Genomic DNA, 22,452 nt, shown 5'->3' with positions numbered 1-22,452 from the left:
AATGCTGTCTTCACTTATATATTTGAAGAAACTGTTTTTTGAAAGAATACAGAAAAAGAGACCCTTTCAAAATGTCAGAAGGCTATGGATATTGTAATTGTCTGCACTTTTCTGACCTGGTTCTGCAACCAACAAGCAAAATCAAGGGATAAGTCTAAAACTGGGTAGTAAAATCAAAAGGTCAGTTTTTCTAGTCGGGATGTAAAACTGACCAGAAAAAAGTCAGGATTTACAGCCTCACTGTCACCACATCTACTCAGAATTAAAGACGGAATTCCCTCACATTGTGCTGTGGCCAATTCCCTTACATTGTGCTGTGGGTAAAAGAGGACTTTAAACACAGAGACACTCTCCAAAGTGCCAAAATGGGTCTGAAGCAAGAGATATGGTGCAACCGGGGTGGAGGTCAGGAAAGGGAAAGAGACAGTTATGTTGAATCCATTTGAAACATGGAGAGATGGACTTTAAAGCAACAAAAAGATGATGCCTCTGAACATGTTCAAATTGCCTCCTCCCTTCCCAATGAATAAACAGGGACTGTTACACACTACACAATTATAGCACTATGATTCCACTTTAACTGCCATCCAATGAAATCCTAGGGCTCATAGGTTAGTGAGGCAGTAGAACACTCTGGCTGAGATTTCTAAATACCTCTCTCTAAATAAAATCCCTAGACTTCATACGACAGAACCATGGCAGAGGAAAAGGGATCACAACACTATAAATGTGGATTGTAAAAGGGCCCCAGAACCTGGGCCATTCAAGTAAGTTGGTGCAGTCTTAATTCAGAAAACTGCACTAAGTTCTTTGAACATCTGTTTACATTTAGCATCCTTACATCCTTCCTGATTTGATTCTTCAAGTACAGCAAGGGCTGCATGGAAAATTAGAGTTGGCACTCCCTAACCATGGATTTTTTATCCACAGATTAAAGCATCCAAGGCTTGAAAGTATTAAAAAAAATAAATTCCAAAAATCAAACCTTAATTTTGCCATTTTATATAAGGGACACCATTTTACTATACCATAGCATTTAATAGGACATGAGCATCCATCTATTTTGGTATCCACGGGGAATCCCTGAAGCAAACACCAGTGGATACCAAGGGCCTGCTATACTTTGCACCTGTCACATAGTACTGCACTGTAGGATGTGCATAGCTACTGGAAGGACCAGAACACCACTCCTCCTGCCAAATCATTGGTTAAAGTTGGCTGCTTTGGAAAAAGTGATTCCTTGTTTCCTGGATAAGGAAGGTGACTCTTGGGCCTTCAGTAACTGACATACGTAACAGGACGTCAGTTTAATAGGAACTGGAAGTTAGAACTTGTAAAACTAAGTGACAGTCAATGTAATTTCCTCTAGTGTTACATAGTTTCTTAGACCTAAAAATATCTGGATGTTTTGTCCATAAACAAGAATACTTCCCCAAGGGTAGGAACATTTCTCTGCCTGTTCTCGTAGCTCTAGACGCATCAGGGAAAGAAGAGCCTAACAACAAATAAGTAAAAACTAGAAAGAAAACATTTTCCTCTAATAATCCAGCAGGTGTTTCATGACGCTTCTCCAAAATGGTGCCACCAGAGTCAACTCAAGACATTTTGTGGGCCTGAGGCAGACTAACAAACGTTACTACAGCCCACCCACCTTACTGACAGTGCACAGGCAAAGTATCCCATCTCTAGCAATGAAAATAAAGTTATAACAAATTAAATAACTAATCATTTGGTTCCCTTTCATTACACCCCAAGTTTGCTGCCTGATGTGCTCCCTTCATGCTTCCTAGTGGTAGGACCAGCCCTCTGTACTAGTTGGCTACTAGGCAAGGTGGGTTTGGGAATTTCACAATCTCTCCCTTCCAAAATAGGAGGCTACCCAGCAATTGGGCCTGCTTCCTAGAACCACAGGAACAGATACATACTACTACTATGTTCTGTTTCCATTCATACAGTATGTGTTGGTTTCGCCTGCAATATGGCACTACCAGGAACTGGTAAGACTTAACTAGGGACAATAATCCTTCCTTGATGTTGTGGTATTGAAAGGTCCTGTAAAAGAATAAAGGCATTTTTTTTTAGGCTTATGTATGTGTTTTAGCTAATAAGGAAGAATAAAACAGCCCTCTTAAATGGTCCAGGTCTGCTTGCCAGAGCTCTGGAAGTTTTATAAATGTGATGTAAAGAGAGAGGATTCTGAACAGTTCCCATTCTCTGGTTTCCTCATTTCCAATCCAAGCCACAAACTGAAAGCCAGACTAGTGGTAACCATATTTTAGAAAGTATAAAGCAACCAAAGGCATGGAACACATGAAAGGGCTTTCCTAAATAGATAGTTTACAAGGAAGGTTGGTTGCTGCCAACAGCTTCAAAGTACCATAGTAAATATGAGCCTTTAACATGAGAAACAAGGTAAGTATAATGTTATGTGTGGAGTACAGCGTCAAAAATAGTAATTTTACTATTGGAAGCAAATTCATGTGCTGATTCAGGAGGTATTAAAAATCAAGTTCCCTCTGGACCCTAAGGTCTACCTATTAAATATGGTGATAGATAGAGACATTAGAAGGAAATATGAAATGATATTATTATATATGGTTATGGCAGCTAGAGTGTTATTTGCAACAAAATAAAAGAGTGAGAATTGCCTGGAAATAAGAGAATGGCTTTTCAAAATTTATGAATTTATGGAAATGGATAAATTAATCAAAATTTTTTTTAAAGGGAGGGGGCAATCCCAGGATATGTTCCATCTTCATTAATTTTTTAAATGGCATTTAAATTATATATGTGATCATAATACACTGTGAAATAGCTCTGGAATCAGATCCCAAGAGCCACTTTGTAGAACTCACCCAAAAGGACTACTCTGGTAGTTTCTCTAAAACAACTATAAGTTGAGTACCCCTTATCTGGAAATCTGAAATACTCCAAAATTCAAAATTGTCCACATGGATAGTTGAGATAGTGACACCTTTGCTTTCTGATGCTTCAATGTACACAAAGTGTGTTTCATCCAGAAAATTATTTAAAATGTTGTGTATAAAATTACCTTCAAGCTATGTGCATAAGGTGTATATGAAACATAAATTAATTTCACATTTAAACTTTGAACCCATCTTCAACATTATGTATATACAAATATTCGTAATTACAAAAGAATCCATGATCCCAAACACTTCTGGATCCAAGCATTTCTAATAAGAGATTCTCACTCTGTATTATGATTGTTTTAAACCTGTCACATAATTATTTCCCCCAAATGCTTGATCCCAATCATATTACTGGGAAGCGCATCCACTGGTTTTAATAGAATTTATTTCTTAGTCTGCGGATACCGTCAAATTAAAGGAACTGTCTAATTTTGCATAGTGACTATTTTAGAGTACTGAATTTACATATACTCATAGGATACAATTACCAATTTTCCACTAGAAAGAGAACATTTCGATATCTGAGGAGTATTTCCCCAGCGTGTTTGTGTGTGTACATGGCTTCAAGTCGTCAGTTGATTTATGGTGCCCTCATTACTTCTATAGGGTTTTATTCAGCAAGGAATACCCAGAGGTGGTTTTGTCAGTTCCTTACTCTGAAACCTAGCCTACAGTGGTATTTACTGGTGGCCTCCCATCCAAGTACAATATTCAGCAGGGCTGATCCTGCTTGGCTTCTAAGATCAAACAGGTTCTGAGCCTTTAGGGTATTCAAGCAGTACATTTCCCTAGTAGCATCTTATAATTACTCCTAGAATCCCAAAGCAAGTCAGAAAAATTTACACAGCTAAACAAAAAAATAATGCAATACATGTCCAAGAAGGTTTACTCTGGATGGAGAAAGCAGAATTTGAAAAAACTGAAGACTGATCAAATAATAGTGTATACAAATCAAACAGGTTTTTATGTTTCCGGAAGAATTTTTCTGAAAGCTTAAAGAAAGGATTGTTGCTGTTGTTGTTGGGTGCTTTCAAGTCATTTCCAACTTATGGTGACTCTAAAATGAGTTTATCATGGGGTTTCTTGCCAAGATTTACTAGGAGAGGGTTTGCCTTTGCCTTCCTCTGAGACTGAGAGAGTGTGATTTGCCTAAGGTCAAGCCACTGGGTTTCCATGGCTGCATGGAGATTTGAAATCTGGTCTTCCAGAGTCTTAGTCCAGCTACACTGGACTACATGCTACACTGGTACTGAGATTTAAAGACTATGCAATTTGAGTGTAATGTGGATTTTATTTACAGTAGGCCCTCGGTATGGATACCAATGCTCAAGTCCCATTGTCCTCAGTGGTGATGTGGCCATGCAGCCATGCCACCATTGGGGACAATGGGATTTCCTCTCATGCATCCTCCCTCCCTCCTTTTCTACATCCTCAGAGGCATTTCAGAAGTCCTCAAAGGAAATGATGGAGGTGGTGATGGAGGGTCAGTGAAGAGAAGAAAAAGGTTGACTGGAAAGTTCTTATGAATAAATCATCCAAAGAGAGGATCAGGGAAGAATAGGTAAAGAGGTGTAAGGGCTGAGTCCTACAGGAGAAGAGCTGGATAAATAAATAAATGTTGTCTTTGTGGTCTCTGTGACTCACACATTGGGTGTTCTGTGGCTGCACAGTAGATCCTCGGAACTTCTAGACTAGAATTGTTAGATTTTTGGCAATGAGCCTGCCCACCCTTGGCAATATCCTTCCCTGTTCCTGCTGTTGCTCAGGCGTTTTTTATTTCAGCTATAGTCTTTTTCTTCCATTGTACACACTTTTCCTTACATCCTCCCAGCTGTCTCTCATATACAGACACACATTCATGAGCACATGAACAATTATTCTGCAAGAGTTCATCTCTTCTGAAGTTGTTTGAAATGTACCTAATAGATACGTTTTATTCCTATCACAGAATCTGCTTAGTACATAGATTTTGGGCTTCTGTGTATAATCCCTTTACTCGGAAGAAAGGACAAGCTCTTGTTTAAAAATTTAGTGAGGACTCAGAATATTGAATAACTTCACCTATTGCCAAACCATTTATGATAATTTGCAGTGGCCCATCTTCAGGAAGAGATTTCTGGCACAATTCAAATCACCTTACTAGCTGAATTCATCTTTAAGCCTTCATTAAATCATGAGGTTTCTCCTGGTTTAAAACAAAACAAAGCAAAGATTTTGCTCTTAACATCACTACAGGCATGCACGTTGCACTGAATAAATGAAACTTTTTTTTAAAGTTAAAGTATCCTCTCCTTCCCCATTTTTAAAGGAAAGTTCTTTCTTTTCTTATCTGTATTCATTATTTTTAGGAAGAGATATACAACTGGAATGGAGGAACAAACATCCTTTATTCTTCTCACCATGAAATTCCTCCCATCTCTCTGCAGGAGAATGAACACTTGAGCCTCTGTTACATACACTAAAATTCGCAAATAGCCATGACAGGCAGGCTGTTTGAAGCCACTTGGCCATCAACAAGAGGGAACCAGGGGTTGGGAAGGCACAAGAGAGTGTTTTGTGGACAGAATGGCAGTTTTATTTTTCCCATCAAAGCATGACCAATAGCCAACAAGCTGCACAGCTAAATAATTTATACCAACTATAATGTACACTCCACAGACTTCTTTGCAGTTTTACAGGAGAGATTCAGTGGCACCAGCAGATAAACAGTTCTCCCTATTTTCCTGCTGTGTGTTCACCATTTAAACCTATTTTTCAGGGAACAAGAAGTTAATTGACAAAAAGGTGTAGTGTACTGACAGAACACATCTACAGAATGCAAATGGTGCCATGTTCAGGTCCTGATGCCTCCAGCTAGATCTGGCAGTCACTGGAGATTGCTCCTACCCAGATAGGCAAACCTCCCTCTACTTGGAGTCCTCTGGTATAAACTACAACTCTTATCAGCCATGCCAGCATAGACAAAACTGTGACTGGGGATGATGTTATTTTATTTCAACATCTCTAAAAGGACAGCTAGTGTGGTGTAGTTGTTTGAGACCAGGGTTCAAACCTCTGGTCAGCCATGGAAACCCATTGGGTGACCTTGGGAGCCTCTCTCAGGCTCCAAGGAAGGCAAAGGCAAACCTCTCTGAACAAATCTGGCCAAGAAAACCCCATTATTGGGTTGCTTTTGTTGAAGCAATGGAATTGAAATGGCCAAAAGCAAAAGGTACCATAAACAATCTTTATCTATACTTGATTAAAACATAACAAAACAATGTATATAACCAAAGTATTCAAAACCAATATATACAAAAGATACAAAATGTACCATAGTAATAATGGCAAACAGAATAACACAAAATAGCAAATACATCAAATAATATAAACGACATTGAAGCAAGTAACACAAAATATAATGCAACAGAAAAGAGGTTAAGAGAAAAGAGTGAGTGAGAAAGGGAGAGAGGGTCACAAACTAAAGCTAGCCTTCTGAAGGCTCAACAGCTGATTAGGGCAATGCTCACAGCTGAAGATCATTTCTATCTCAGTAGCTCACCATTAACCCTATAATGATCATTAACCCTATAATAAATCAAGTTATAGATCTTGTTCCTATTTCAACAGCTTTAGGGTCACCATAAGTCAGAAATGGCTTCAAGGCACACGACAACAAAACTAGAGGCTGTTGGGTTGGGGAGACTGGTGTACATATTATTCCTATGCTTTTTTTCGTGAAAGGTTACTCTGCATACTACTGTTACTAATCCAAGAAAATGAAGCATTTCCCTGGAAAACACTTCAGCTAACAAAGGATAATCTGTCATGGAAGCCATGCCCCATGGAACTGTCACATTTCAATAGTCTTTCCCCAATGAAAGGAAAAACACTAAGAAGCTTATTCCAGGACTGCTGTTCTGGCCAATTACTTCCTCCCACCTTGAAAGGAAAAGTATCCAAAGCAAACGTGACAGTTGCATTTTCTCCTGTTTAGTTCAATGATAATGTCATTTTTTTTCACTTGATAGAAAGGGGAGTACCAGGTAAACATTCTTTCTTTCTTTCTTTCCTTCCTCCCTTCCTTCCTTCCTTCCTTCCATCCTCCTCTTCCGTCTCCCCTTTTTTAAAAAAGGCAAATAATAAATACCACTAAACTTAGTATGGGTGTAAATTGACAAATGAGGTTTTGGATCTAGGTAACTGTATCTGAATCCACATATTCAGCCAAACTGGATCGGCAGCCAAACTGGACAGGATGCTAGAAAAACACTAGCCCCAAACAAGCTTCCCCTTCTTTCCAAGCAGAGCCAAAGAGAAGCAACAAATCCCCAAATACTGCCTGCCTTTGTTTCCTTGGGTTCCTGCACTATGCAAAGCTGCCCATCATTTACAGAATCTTGACATCAGGAACCTCATATAGCCCTCAAAGGGTGAGCAACATTGAAGACTTGTGGTCTCTAGTTCCAGCTCCCTGGTGATGGATAGATGCCACCATCTTCCCAAAGCTCATGAATTAAACACTCTCCCTTCTATCCACACATGAAGGATATGTGGGACTGAATGGATCAGAAGGTTCATCAAAGATACTGATCAGAGGTCCTGCCTGAAAACATCTTACCCTCCCCCCCTCTTTTTTAATAGAGCAGCCTTATTTTAAAAAATTACAAGTTAGGATATCCAAGTAATTTCCACCCAAAGTCAGGGCCAATCTTTCTAAAGAAATTCATGAGCAAGGATATCACAAATCTTAAAGTGACCTTGTTAAAGGCATGCTTGAGACATGTCAAAAATCTCAAAGTAGCCCATGTGTGGATCAAAGAAACTTCATAAGGAGATTAGAGTAAGACTGAGGAATTACAGTCCATTAGGAAGATCCAGAATTGAAATGAGATAACTGAGTCTTACCATTCTGGATGTATTAATTGGTTTACTCAGTGTCAGGATGTTTGTATTATCAGCAACAGTTTGTGAATGGACAGTGTTAAGATTGACAATGTACTTTCTGCATTAAATTCCCCTCTGACCACACTATCTTCACTCTTACCCACAACTATATACCTTTGAAATTCTTCATGCAGAATGTGGGCGATAAACCTTCCACACATTTGATGAAGCAGGTTATATTCCACAAAAGTTGATGCTACAATACATTTGTTAATCTTTAAATTGACATGCTTTTGCTGCAGCAGCCTACTGTGGTTGCCTCTTGAAAGAGATTTTGTTACCATTTGAGATATTTTGTGCTAATAGTTTTTTTTTAGTAGTACTTTAAGTTAATATGTTATAAGCCACCTTGGGTCCTCTGCTAGGGAGAAAAGCGAGATATAAATAAAATAACAAAATAAATAAAATAGCATAATAATAATAATTAAAAAAACTTTATTTCTAGCCCGCCTTTCCAAAGATCAAGGCGGGTTCCAATAAATAAGTTATGCAGTCACATAACACATAATAAAAGCAGCAAGCAAAGTACAATTATACAGATTAAAAATACACATTGCATGGCATCATCCTATGGAATTGGGGGGTCTGTAGTTTAGTGAGGCACTACAACTCTCTGTCTTAGAGTTCTAGAGCTCTCCCCTAAACTGCTAATCACGTAAAATGGAAACATGGCATTAAAATGGAATCATAGTGCTATAATTGTGTAATGTGAAAGGGGCCCTTTATTTTATTTTAATTTATATCCTGCTTTCTCCCCAAAACTGACACTCAGCGCAGCTCACAATTTGAAAGAAAATACAGATAAAAACATACAAAAAGTGAACATTAAAACAGAATTAAACTATTACAGTATTAAAACACATCACACATTAAAAGAATAAAAAGATAAGGCAATTAAAAAGATAAAACTCCCCATGACTTCCAGGTGATTTGCAATAACGATGTCATAAGGTTAGAAACTAAAATAGCAAATTTATTCCCATATCTAATATAGGTAGATATGAAAAAAGGATCTGCATATTGAAAAATCAACAGAGGATAAAGTCTTTTGAAGAAAAGTCCTAGACTAGAAAGAGACATTGTGCCCTTCATTCAAAATTATGCCTATAATTTAATGCAATTGCTATTTTAAAATACTATCTCAAGAAGCATTTTTAAAAAAGGATTTTGCTTCACTCCTTTTAACTGCAACAAAACCTGCTTGCAGCCAATGCCAATTAGAACACAAAACAAAGCAAGAAAGGCTGCTAATATAATTATCTTCTTATTGCTATTTCAGGAGACACAGATGGGGCTGGTAACAGGATCCCTTATTCCATAATTTATGAGTACATGTGTCTCAAACAATTTTCCACTAGGGATATTAATCGCATCCTGTCCATTTTGAAGAAAATCCCCTCTCGGTTTTATTTAGAACTAGTATGTTGAACACAGTGATCATCTCAATTCCTCAAGATTGCAACTCTAAGAAACCTCCTTTCTCCTTTATTCATTCATTCATTCATTGAGTTTTTGTACCACTTTGCATTTTAAAACAACCTCAAACCAGTTTATAAGTAATCCAATAAAACCAACAGATAAAACATGTAAAAAGAATAAAACAATAGAAACACTAATATCCATTCAAAAAGTTTCAATGCAGACCATAATTACTTGTGAAGAAATCCTTTTCTTCATGCTGCTATGTTCTTTCATTAACATAGTTGGGCTATATCCAGCATATCAGAGGTGGGCAAAATGCTATTGTATTATTATTATTATTAACCTTTATTTATAAAGCACTGTAAATTTACACAGCGCTGTACATACAATCTTTTTAATTGGACGGTTCCCTGCCCTCAGGCTTACAATCTAAAAAGACACGACACAAAGGGAGTGGTGGTGGGGAAGGGGCCTTTCTAGTAGGATAATACATATAAAATACATAGCAATACAGGAAATGATTCAATAAAACAGACAACAAAAGAACAACAAAAAGCAAGTGACAATTATGCAATGCCTGGGAACGCTTCTCTGAACAGGATGGTCTTCAGCTCCGTTTTGAAGCTGGTTAAAGAAGAAATGGCTCTTGTTTGCGAGGGAAGAAGATTCCAGGAGTGAGGGGTAGCGACTGAAAAGGGGCGAATCCGAGATGGGGCAGAGGAAATCCTGGGCTGGGACAGCAGACCTTGACTACCAGAATGGAGGGCCCTAGTGGGAAGGTGAGAAGAAATAAGGTCTGATAAGTAAGGAGGGCCCAGCCCATGGAGGGCTTTAAACGTGGACAGCAGGAGCTTATACTGAATGTGGAAAGGGAGGGGGAGCCAGTGAAGGGATGCCAACACAGGAGAGATGTGGGCAGATATGATAATGCGTGCAGCTGAATGCTGGACAGAAATTAGAGGCAGGGAGATATGGTCGGATTTTGGCAGTGTTGTATAAAAAGAATCTACAAGCCTTGGCTGTGGTCTGGATCTGAGGGGTACACAACAGAGAAGAATCAAAGATAAAACCAAGACTGCAGGCTTGCTGGACTGGTTGAATAGAAATGTTGTCCACAGAGACAGAAAAGGAGTGTTGAAGGATGGGCTTAGGAGGAAAGACAAGAAGCTCCGTCTTGGACATGTTGAGCTTCAAACGCCGATGGCGCATCCACTGCGAGACAGCTGCGAGACGAGATGAAACTTGCTGTTCAAGCCTTGGAGAAAGGTCAGGGGCAGAAAGATACAACTGGCTGTCATCGGCGTACAGATGGTAGGAAAAAACAAAAGAACTAATGAGTTTACCTAAGGACAGTGTGTAGAGAGAAAACAGAAGGGGACCCAGAACAGAGCCCTGAGGAACACCCACAGATAAGGGAACAGATAATGAAGTCTGACCACCTGCAACCACTGCAAAAGATCTGCCAGACAAGATCTAAACCAGTCGAGAACAGAGTCTGAGAACCCAAGGTCAGAGAGTATGCAACTCCTATCAGTTCTAGAATGCATAGCCAGTGGTAAGGAGTGCTGGGAACTGTAGTCCTGCTGCATCTGGGGAGATGCACTTTGCCAACACTGCTATATAAAACTTGTGGCAAGACAATGAACTAAGACTTGCTTCCACATAAATCTGGATAAGATCATCCTCCTGGGTGCTTCCAGATCCCAGCTCCTCCTAGTTATCACAAGGAAGTTAAACTGTAATCTCAGTTTTGCTCATAGTTGTTGTATCACTATCCTGATTCTGCCAGTATTTTTGGAATAGCATCCATCAGAAATGGGAGGATCTGGCAGAGTTGTCATCCAGAATCAGGGACCTGGAGAGCCAGCATGATGTAGTGGTTTGAGCATTGGACTGCAACCCTGGAGATCATGGTTCTATTCCCCGCTTAGCCATGGAAATCCACTGGGTGATCTTGGATCAGCCACACAGTCTCAGCCCCAGAAAATCCTGTGATAGGTCTGCCTTATAGTTCCCATAAGTTAGAAATGACTTGAAGGCACACAACAAGTTTTAGGGGGGCTTTCATTACAATGTGTAATTACATTACTTTTCATTACAAGGAAATGGGACCATATGAACTCACTGCCAGGAGTGGTTAAGATGCCAATTCTGACGATCATAAGGTTGGAAGGTTGGCAGATGCTGGGACTGGTGACGGGAGCTCACACCATCACGTGCCATGCCTATAATCAATTACGACTGGACATTCACGACAAGGGGAAACCTTTACCTTTTAAAAAATTACAACACAAATTCTATCCAAGTTCACTAGGAAATAATAATATGGAGGGGGGAAATCTGAAGGGAAAGCATCATGGAAAAATTACATATGTTGGGATATACGCAATTTCATTAACATGTAAACAGAAGCAGAGTGTGGCCTCTAAGCAACATATCTATGAATAGCGACTGAGTCCAAATATTGAGCCCCCATTAAGAGTCGCATAGAGATACTACTATCAAAAACACTACTGGTTTCCTTTGACGCATCTCTTTGAGGAAATCACATACTCATTTTGCTTTCCTTTAATGTTAAGGAAATCTCTTGTCATTTCAACTACAGTGTTGCTGCTTTTGGAAGCTGAGAAACCTTCTGGTGAAAGTTGTCTCAATAAAATACCAAGTAGACGGGACCATATGAACTCACTGCCAGGACAGCTGTCATTCACTTTATTTTAAATATATAGTAATGTCCCCCTATATAACTATTTAAGAATTGTGTTTTGTTTGATGAGTGCAATTTAACAGCTGGAACTGCAAATCTGACAGCAGGTGCAGAGATTTTAATTTAAAAAAAGCTCTTCCAAAGCCTCATATGTGTATATGTGCCTTGAAGTCACCTGTCGACTTATGACAACCCCATGAATTTCGTAGGTCTTTCTTAGGCAAGGAACACTCAGAGGTGACTTTCCCAGCTTCTTCCTCTGAAACATATCTTACAACACGTGGTATTCATTGGTGGTTTCCCATCCAAATACAGTACTAACCAAGGCTGACTCAATCCACTACCTCAAATATAATATTTGAGGAATTGGATTGATATCCACAAAAACACATCCAATCCCTCCCTTTCCTTTTTCGTTATTGTTATTATTATTATTATTATTAAACCTCTTATATTTAATGAGCCTGTAATTTACACAGCGCTGTACATACAATCTTTTGTTAGACGGTTCCCTGCCCTCGGGCTTACAATCTAAAAGACATGAACAGAAGGAGAAGAGAGTGGTGGAGGGAGAGGGTAAGAGGTCCAGCAGTTCCTCTCTACCTCTGAGGTGGACCAAGGCAGATGGACTGGAGGGAGGGCTTGGCTCCATAATGGATGGTTAATCATTTTCCAGGGAAAATACATACTCCAAGAAGGAGAAGGAGAGGCCTGCTTGGCACCATTTTGAGACCGTGTGCTCGAGCGGTGTGTGTTGCGAAGGGGTGGAGCTTCTGTGAGTCACATCTGTGAGTCACAAGGGGGCGGAGCTAGCAGACTGGCTTTATATACCAACTTCCAGACTCGAGCCGGCGCCTAATGGCGCGCGAATTTAATTTTCTTTAACTCTGCTCAAGTGGCATCAGGTTAGATCAGATATTGAAACAGAACCTTCCCTTTAAGTGTAAGATAGCAGCCAGTACATTCCTTTAAAGAAGTATTCCCAGTAGATTGACCGTTATATTCATACTAAAGACTTTGCAGTATGGAAAACGAGGGACTGCTGCAGTCACCTGCAACTCTTGTGGGAGTTTTTCTCTTCTTGCCTACAGAAGTGGACAACTTCACATGCACCAAGTGCAAGTTGGTAGCACTCTTGGAGGAGAAAGTGCAGCAGCTGGAGGCCAGAGTAGCTACACTCAGCATATTAGGGAACAAGAGGATTTCCTGGACACAAAGAACTAACCATCTTGGATGAGTACCACGCAGAAGAAGATGCTCGGGTGGAAGATGTCACTTGCCAAAACAGAGGAGGCAGACATCTGGAGGAATGTCACAAAGAGAAGTAAGCCAAGAAGGAATGTTCGGGGAGCTTGCAGCTAGAGAATCGATTCAAAGCTCTTTCCCTTATCAAGGAGGATGAAGAAGAACAGCATGAACAAAATCAGGGACAGAGCAGGGAGCCTGAGAGTCCCACCCGAGGGAACAGTCGCTGCTAAGCCTCGGAGGAGGTGTGTGGTCGTAGTGGGGACTCCTTGCTCAGAGGTACAGAGGCAGTGATTTGTAGGCCTGACAAGATGTCTCGAGAGTGTGTTGTCTTCCAGGTGCAAAGATCGGGATGTGACAGAGAGGCTGACAAGACTGGTCAAGCCTACTGACAAATACCCCTTCCTTTGGTCCACGTGGGAACTAATGATACTGCAAGACACAGCCTTCAGAACATCAAAAGGGATTACGAGGCGTTGGTAGGAAGCTGAAAGGAATGGATGTACAGGTTGTCATCTCGTCTCTTCTGCCAGTTGAAGGGCATGGTCCAGGAAGGGAGAGGAAAATAGCAGAGGTGAACAACTGGCTTCGCAGATGGTGCCCCGAGAAGGATTTGGATTCTTCGATCATGGGCTGCGGTTTCCATGAGGAGGACTTCTTGCAACAGACGGGTTGCATCCACGCCAGTTTGAAGAAATGTTTTTGCCAACAGTCTCAAGAACTGATCAGGAGGGCTTAACTGAGTTCCGAGGAAGGGAGGACAATATTAAGGAAGGCGAAGGGATGGCGAAAATAGTCAAACTGACATAGAGGAAACAAGGCAAACAGTGCAAGACCCAACAGTGGGAGGCAAAAAACTTGCACAGGCAGCAAGTAAAAGGGAACCAAGGTCTGCGATGTCTCTACACTAATGCACAGAGCATGGGAAATAAGCAAGAGAACTCGAACTCCTAGTACAACAAAGCAAAATGATATAATAGGCATCACTGAAACCTGGTGGGATGAGTCTCATGATTGGAATGTGGAAATAGAGGGGATAACCTTATAAGAGAAACAGGCCAAACAGGAAGAGGAGGAATAGCACTATATGTCAGAGATATTTACACACAGTGAAGAGATCCTGGACATCAATCCTGGAAGCCAGGTGGAGAGCATCTGGATAAATCAAAGGAGAGGGAAACAACAAGGATGTTACGGTGGGAGTCTACTACAGACCCCCAAGTCAGATGCAGGAATTGGATGATATCTTTCTAGAACAGATGACCACACAGTCAGAAAAGAGAGATGTAGTAGTGATGGGCGACTTCACAACTATCCTGATATTTGCTGGAAGTCAAACTCAGCAAAATCCTCAAGCCTAACAAATTCTCACTTGCCTGGAAGACAATTTCATGGTCCAAAAGGTGGAAGAGACAAAAGGGGGTCAGCTATTTTAGATCTGATCCTAACCAACAAGGATGACTTGGTTAATGGGGTGCAAGTAGTGGGATCATTAGGTGGAAGTGACCATGTTCTCCTGGAGTTTGTAATACAGTGGAAAGGAGAAGCCAGGCATAGTCAGACACGCATCCTAGACTTTAGGAGAGCGGATTTCAGTAAACTTAGAGAAGTATTGAGGGCGATTCCATGGTCAGAAATACTAAAAATAAAGGAGTTCAGGACGGATGGGACTTTCTCAAAAGAGAGATACTGAAGGCACAATTTCAACCGTTCCAGTGAGAAAGAAAAACGGGAGGTGTCTCAAGAAACCAGGATGGATGACTAAGGAACTTTCAACTGAGCTGAGTTTGAAAGGAACATGTATAAGAAATGGAAAAAGGAGGAAATCACAAAAAAGGAATTCAAAGAAATAGCAGGCATGTGTAGGGGTAAAGTCAGAAAAGCTAAAGCGCAGAATGAACTCAGGCTTGCTAGAGAGGTTAAGAACAATAAAAAGGGCTTTTTTGATATGTCCGCAGCAAAAGGAAGAAGAGAAATGGTAGGGCCACTCCGTGGAGAAGATGGCAAAATGCTAACAGAAGACGAGAAAGGCAGAATTACTCAACACCTTCTTTGCCACAGTCTTCTCAGAAAAGGCAAAGGGTGCTCAACCTGAGGATAATGGAGCAGAGGACAGGATAGGGGCATTCAGTACAGAATAAGTAAAGAGATAGTAGAGGAACACCTTATAATCTAAATGAATTTAAGTCTCCGGGACCAGATGAACTCCTCCAAGGGTATTAAAAGAACTGGCAAATGTAATATCGGAGCCATTGGCAATAATCTTTGAGAACTCCTGCAAAACAGGAGAGATCCCCAGCAGACTGGCGGAGGGCAAACGTTGTCCCTATCTTCAAAAAGGGGAAAAAAGAGAATCCCAACAATTATCGTCCAGTTAGTCTGACATCAGTACTAGGAAAGATTCGGGAGCAGATATAAACAGAGAGCTGTGAACATCTAGAAGGCAATGCCATAATCACAAAAAGTCAATATGGGTTTCAGAGAAACAAGTCATGCCAGACAAACCTAATCTCTTTCTTTGATAAAATTACCAGCTTGGTAGATGAAGGGAAGGCGTGGATGTAGTATATCTTGATTCAGTAAGGCCTTTGACAAGGTTCCCATGACATTCTTGCAAACAAGCTTGTAAAATGTGGGCTAGACAAAGGAACTGTTACATGGATCTGTAATTGGTTGACGGCCGAACCCAAAGGGTGCTCAACAAGGCTCCTTTTCATCCTGGAGAGAAGTGACCATGGGGTCCCACAGGGCTCTGTCCTGGGCCCAGTGCTATTCAACATCTTTATCAAGACCTGGATGACAGAATTGGGAGCAATTATCAAATTTGCAGATGACACCAAATTAGGGGGAATAGCTAATACCCCAGAGGACAGGATCAAGATTCAAAATGACCTAAATAGACTAGAAAGCTGGGCCAAAGCTAACAAAATGAAATTCAACATGGAGAAATGTAAGGTATGTCACTTAGGGCGGAAAAATAAAATGCACAGATATAGGATGGGTGACACCTGGCTGAATGAAACTACGTGTGAAAGGGATCTAGGAGTCCAAGTAGACTACAAGTTGAACATGAGTGAACATGTGATGCGGCAGCTAAAAAGGCCAATGCTATTTTAGGCTGCATCAATAGAAGTATAGTGTCTAGATCAAGAGAAGTAATAGTGCCATGTATTCTGCTCTGGTCAGGCCCCACTGGAATTGTGTCCAGTTCTGGGCGCCACAATTCAGAAAGGACATTGAGAAACTGGAGCGTGTCCAAAGGAGGGGCGACAAAAATGGTGAAAGGTCTGGAAACCATGCCCTATGAGGAACGACTTAGGGAGCTGGGATGTTTAGCCTAGAGAAAAGAAGGTTAAGAGGCGATATGATAGCCCTGTTTAAATATTGAAAGGATGTCATGTTGAAGAGGGAGCAAGCTTGTTTTCTGCTGCTCCAGAAAACAGGACCCGGAGCAGGATGCAAGCTACAGGAAAAGAGACCATCGAACATTAGGAGGAACTTCCTGACAGTAAGGGCTGTTCGACAGTGGAATGCACTTCCTCGGAAGGTGATAGAGTCTCCTTCCTTGGAGGTCTTAAACAGAGGCTGGATGGCCATATGTTCAGGGATGCTTTGATTTGGATTTCCTGCATGGCAGGGGTTGACGGGATGGCCCTAGTGGTCTCTTCCAACTCTATGATTCTATGATTCATGATTCTAAGTAGGATATATGCATATACAGTACATAGCAATACAGGAAATGGTTTGATAAAAGCACCAAAAGAACATCAAATAGTAAGCGACAATTATGCAATGCTTGGGAAGGCTTCTCTGAACAGGAGTTTTCAACACTCCGTTTTGAAGCTGGTTAAAGAAGTGATGGCTTCTGGCTTGTGGGGGAAGAAGGTCCAGGAGTGCGGGGCAGCAAGTGAAAAGGGGCGAATCCGGGATGGGGGCAGAGAAATCCTGGGCTGAGCAGCAGACCTTGACTACCAGAACGGAGGGCCCTGGTGGGAAGGTGAGGAAGAAGAAGGTCTGATAAGTAAGGAGGGGCCAGCCCATGGAGGGCTTTAAACGTCGACAGCAGGAGCTTGTACTGAATACGGAAAGGGAGGGGGAGCCAGTGAAGGGATGCCAACACAGGAGAGATGTGGTCAGAGCGGTGGGTGGAAGTGATAATGCGAGCAGCTGAATGCTGAACAGAGATTAAAGGACAGAGGTGAGAAAGAGGAAGCCCAGCCAGGAGGACATTACAGTAATCAAGCCGTGAGACCACTAGGGCATGGACCAGGATCTTGGCAGTAGAGGTGGAGAGATATGGTTGGATTTTGGCAATATTGTACAAGAAGAATCTACAAGCCTTGGCTGTGGTCTGGATCTGAGGGATACACGACAGAAAAGAATCAAAGATGAAACCGAGACTGCGGGCTTGCTGGACTGGTTGAATAGAAATGTTGTCCACAGAGACAGAAAAGGAGTGTTGAAGGGTGGGCTTAGGAGGAAAGACAAGAAGCTCCATCTTGACATGTTGTGCTTCAAACACCGATGGCGCATCCACTGCGAGACAGCTGTGAGGCAAGACAAGACTTGCTGTTCAAGCCTTGGAGAAAGGTCGGGGGCGGAAAGATACAGCTGGGTGTCATCGGCATACAGATGGTAGGAAAAGCCAAAAGAGCTAATGAGTTTTCCTAAGGACAGTGTGTAGAGAGAAAACATTCATCCTCATCTCTCTCTCTCTCTCTCTCTCTCTCTCTCTCTCTCTCTCTCTCTGTGACCAAACACATTCAAGTCATCTGTTGACTTATGGCAACCCCATGAATTCCATAGGTCTTTCTTAGGCAAGGAATACAGTACTTGCCTAAGAAATACACAGAGTATTTCTAATTCTCAGAAGTGACTTTTCCGGCTCCTTCCTCTGAAATATATCCAAGTACTAACCAGGGGTGACTCTGCTTAGCTCCCAAGATCAGACAGGATCTGGTGCCTTTCAGGGTTTAGCCCTCCCTTCCCCCAAAAAGCCTCATAGAAGGTATCTAAAGTTTAGTGGGTTGAAATTACTAAAAAAAAAAGAAGAATATTTTGCTGGCACATAAATGCTGGCACTTCTTAATCATTGTTAAAAGTCCCTGTCCCTCCAGATTACTTACACAGGTACACCAGTTTTTTTAATTGAGTAGTTTTTCTAAATAGGCCTTTAAAGTGTGAAGAAATGGAGTAACCACTCTTTAGCAATAAATAAATAAATAATAAAAAATACCCTTGTCTTTAGAAAAGTTACAATATGATTTAATCAAAGTTTGGCCTGCTAAAGTTTCAGATTCAGCATTGATCTAGACATTTAATTGCACAGAAGGTTTTCTATCATTCTTGAAAAGCAGCAGGCATCAGGGTGGTTCATAGCAGCTGTAGTTTACTCCCCAAATATTTTTGCTGGATCTCCCCATAGACCTCTGCACAAGGGATGTTTTGAGCACTACTTTTGTAATAGCTTCAGTATCACTAACATTCCTGATATAGACAAGCTCTGCAGGGTCTTAATCCCAACCTCCTTCACTTACAAGGCTTATGTTGTCCCTGGACCATCTCTCAAAATGGGAGTCACTCAAAATTGCTCCTTGAGCCAGGTATCTAACAAGAATCAGTGTATTACTGGAGTCGCCTCGTCTGGGATCTTTTGCAAGCACAAAGGAGTTACTGATGGCCACCCTGTCAGCTTGGCACTGGGTTTGTGGAAAAGAACTCCACCAAAGAACCTGCTAAAGGTCCAGGCTGGGCATAGTTCTAAGGCTTCTTTGGAATCAACAGTGATTTGTTTCCTTAGCTGACTTGTGTTTGGTTCCACCCAGCTCTCCCCACTCCATCAATGGCAGTAGCCCCTCACCCTAGTGATTTTATACAGATGTGAAAGAAGGATGTTTATATTTCTGGGCATAGGAACAAGAGTGCCAACTAGAAAACTGAGAAAGAATACTACTACTAATAAGCTTTATACAGTACAATCCTAAGCATATTTACTGTTTACTAAATCCTGTTAAGTTCAATGCGACTTACTCCATACTAAACATGTTTAGTGTTACAGTCATTAAAGTCCTTTAATTATCCATGTTATGAGATTACACACTGCAGCTCTGCAACTACCTGAGGTTGCTTCAGCTTTTTTCAGGGCTGCCACTACTAACATAGATCTTGTAAAGACAGAAATCTGCTCTGTATCAAACCAGTCTATGGCCCATCTAGTAAAGTATAACTCTGCCTTCACTAACTTTTCCCAATCTTATCAGGATATGTGTTGGGAAGGTACTGCAAAGGACTACAATTACCATAAACGTTCTATTTTCTACAACATACTGTCACTGCAAGCTGAATACTGAATTTGTAGCCCTGTGGCTGGATATTTTTCATTTCCAGAGCCTGGGAAAGTTACTTTTTGGACTATAATTCCTACAATCCCCCAACCAGGGGCAACTTTTACAACCTCTGTTTCTACCAATCAACTGTGACCTTAACACTCATAACTTAATATCCATTTCAGTTTTCCTATTAATCACTGGAAATATTCTGATATGGAATGCACTGCTTTCAAAACTGGTGTTTTTTAAGAACTGGGGAGCAGCAAGGGGGAATTTTTTTTAAAAAGATACCATTCATGACTTAACTTAATTAAATCGCTTTTAAACACCATAAACATAATGGAATATCAAGCAAAAAAGGTTGGTATCATGGTTTGAGTGTTGGCCTACAACTCTGGAGCCCAGGGTCTAATTCCCAGCTGGCCATGAAACTCATTGGGTGAGAATTGGAAATGAAACCCATTGGGTGACCTTGGGCAAGTCACACGCTCTCAGCCTCAGGGGAAGGCAATAGCAAACTCCCTCTGAACAAATTTTGCCAAGAAAGCACCATGATAGGGTCGCCATAAGTTTGAAATGAGTTGAAGGCATACAGAAAAGGGATTCTTTCACACTATATAATTATAGCACTATTATTCCAATTTAATTGCCATGGCAACATTCTATGGAATCCCGAAATTTGTACTTTGTTGAGGCACTAGAGCTCTCTGACTGAGAAATGGAAATAGTCCCTTCCCTAAACTGTAAATCCTAGGATTCTGTAGGAGGTTGCCATGACATTTAAAGTGGAATTATAGCACTAATAATTGTGTTGTGTGAAAAGGCCCCTGGTTTATTACTCTGTGCCCTAAGGGTGAACCTACATTATTAGTGCCTGTGATGTTGTTCTTGAATCATTGGCCCGGTACATACCTTCATGAAGGTCCGCCAGTGGCACACTCGTTACGTAAGCACTGAATGACACCAAGCAGTGCTTATGTAACAATTGCAGAGCCCATGTATACAGGGCACTGCCATTGTTACGCCCTCATCACGTGCTAGGGTTGAGGGGCGTGTGGCTGCACCACCCTGAGGCAACCCTAGCACATGATGAGGGCATCACGAACAGCCCATCTGTACCGGGCCATTGAGACAGACTGAATGGTGAAGGCTGGCAAGTACTTTGTAATGGATGGCTGTGGATTGGACAGGAGTTGCCCATTTTTGGCATGTTGTACTTTTCTACTTTAAAGCAGAAAAGGTGGAAGAATAGGGGCATTTCCAAACATGTATCAGGCTGCCATGGGTTAGATGAAATAATTCACAATGCTGTTTCTTTAAAGGCCTGTATTTCAATAACAAGAAAAAGTGTGTGATTCACTTTGGAGTCAATCTAAAGGGACTTACAGTAGTTAGAAATTATTCACATGTTAGTATATGTGAAACTGCAAAAACTGTGAGCACAGCTGGGAATTGTAAAGCTCTCACGATGCTGCTAAACTCCCAAGATTCCTCACCACTGGCTATGCTGGCTAGGGTTGACAGGAACTGCAGTTCAACAGCATCTGGTTTCTGTTGTCATTTGCCATTGAGTCAACTTAATACAAGGGTGACCCTATGAATAAGAGACCTCCAAGAGCCCTGCTCATGTCTTGCAAACCCAATCCACCTGTAGGGCAGCCTTGATTGAATCAATCTACCTGTAGTGCATCCTTCCTCTTGTCCTATTGTCTTCCACTTGACTGAGCATTATAAACTTTTCCAATGAGTCATGTAATCTTATTATATGTCCAAAGTACGACAGCCTCAATTTAGCGACACTGGCTTCTAGCAAGAGTTCAGGCTTGATTTGGACACATCCATTTGTTTTTGGGGCAGTCCATGGTATCCATACAACTCTCCTTTAGAACACAATTCAGATGATTTGATTCTGTTCCTATCAGGCTTCTTCCCTTTCCAGCTTTCATGGCCATACACCAGAACTGGAAATAGTATCACCTTGATGATTCTGTCTTTGAACTGCACAATTGCTACTACTGCTATAGGCCTGTTACAGACAGGCCAAAATAAAGCTGCTTCGAGTCACTTTGGAGGTATGGTATTTCAATGATACATGCGTCCTAAGAGTCCAAAGGCCGCACCAAAGCCACGCTCCGGTACTAAGGACTGGAGTGCAGCTTTGGTGAAGCTTCCAGACTCTTAGGACTCATGTATCATTGAAATACCATACCTCCAAAGTGACTCGAAGCAGCTTTATTTTGGCCTGTCTGTAACAGGCCACTAAGCCTTTAGGCACTCCCTAAAAAGCACCAGTAGTTTTAGAAACTGCATGCTCAGTTGGCCACATCTTAGAATCATTGAATCATTTTTTTTTAATCCTTGTCATTTAAAAAGCCCTTTGGCTCTTAAATGGTTGTGAAAGACAGGTCTTTTAATGAATTGTACTCAACTTTCATCAATGTCTCCTCCCTTTTATACTGTTTTAAATTAGTGTTTTTAAATAGTATTGTTTCTGTAATTGTTTTTAATATCCTCATTATCATAAATAGATTTTTAGCTGCACGTTTAAAAAAATCTGTGTTGTAAACTGTTGTTGGGTTTCATACAAAAAGAAAAGTGGCATATAAATAAAATAAAATATAATTACCACACAGCAATTGCTATAATGGGTCTACTCTAGTTGATACCTGTAATTGGATCCAGGCCTGTGTTTTTCTTTGGTAAGTATTATTTGTTCTAAATACATATTTTTCCCATATCAAACCCTGAAATGATGAAGACAGTGGGGGAAAACAACACACAATATATCTGTGTCGCCATTTTTTGTGTTAAAAAGCTGAAGTCTACAGCAGAACTGATGTCATCACTGCAGTCATACACTTTTTCTATGCTGTTGTAGTTGATATACTAC

The 22,452-nt window shown here is 41.0% G+C and overlaps 1 protein-coding gene across 2 annotated transcripts in view; it reads right to left on the bottom strand.

Annotated features, from left to right (window-relative positions):
- The window catches only part of SH3PXD2A (SH3 and PX domains 2A), a 342,486-nt gene that overhangs the window by 204,473 nt on the left and 115,561 nt on the right, over window positions 1-22,452 (bottom strand). The window lies entirely within an intron of this gene.

This window comes from Sceloporus undulatus, chromosome 3 (assembly GCF_019175285.1).
Source record: "Sceloporus undulatus isolate JIND9_A2432 ecotype Alabama chromosome 3, SceUnd_v1.1, whole genome shotgun sequence".
Lineage (NCBI taxonomy): Eukaryota > Metazoa > Chordata > Lepidosauria > Squamata > Phrynosomatidae > Sceloporus > Sceloporus undulatus.
Note: the sequence above shows the minus strand (reverse complement) of the source record. Positions and strands in the feature narration are given on the sequence as shown.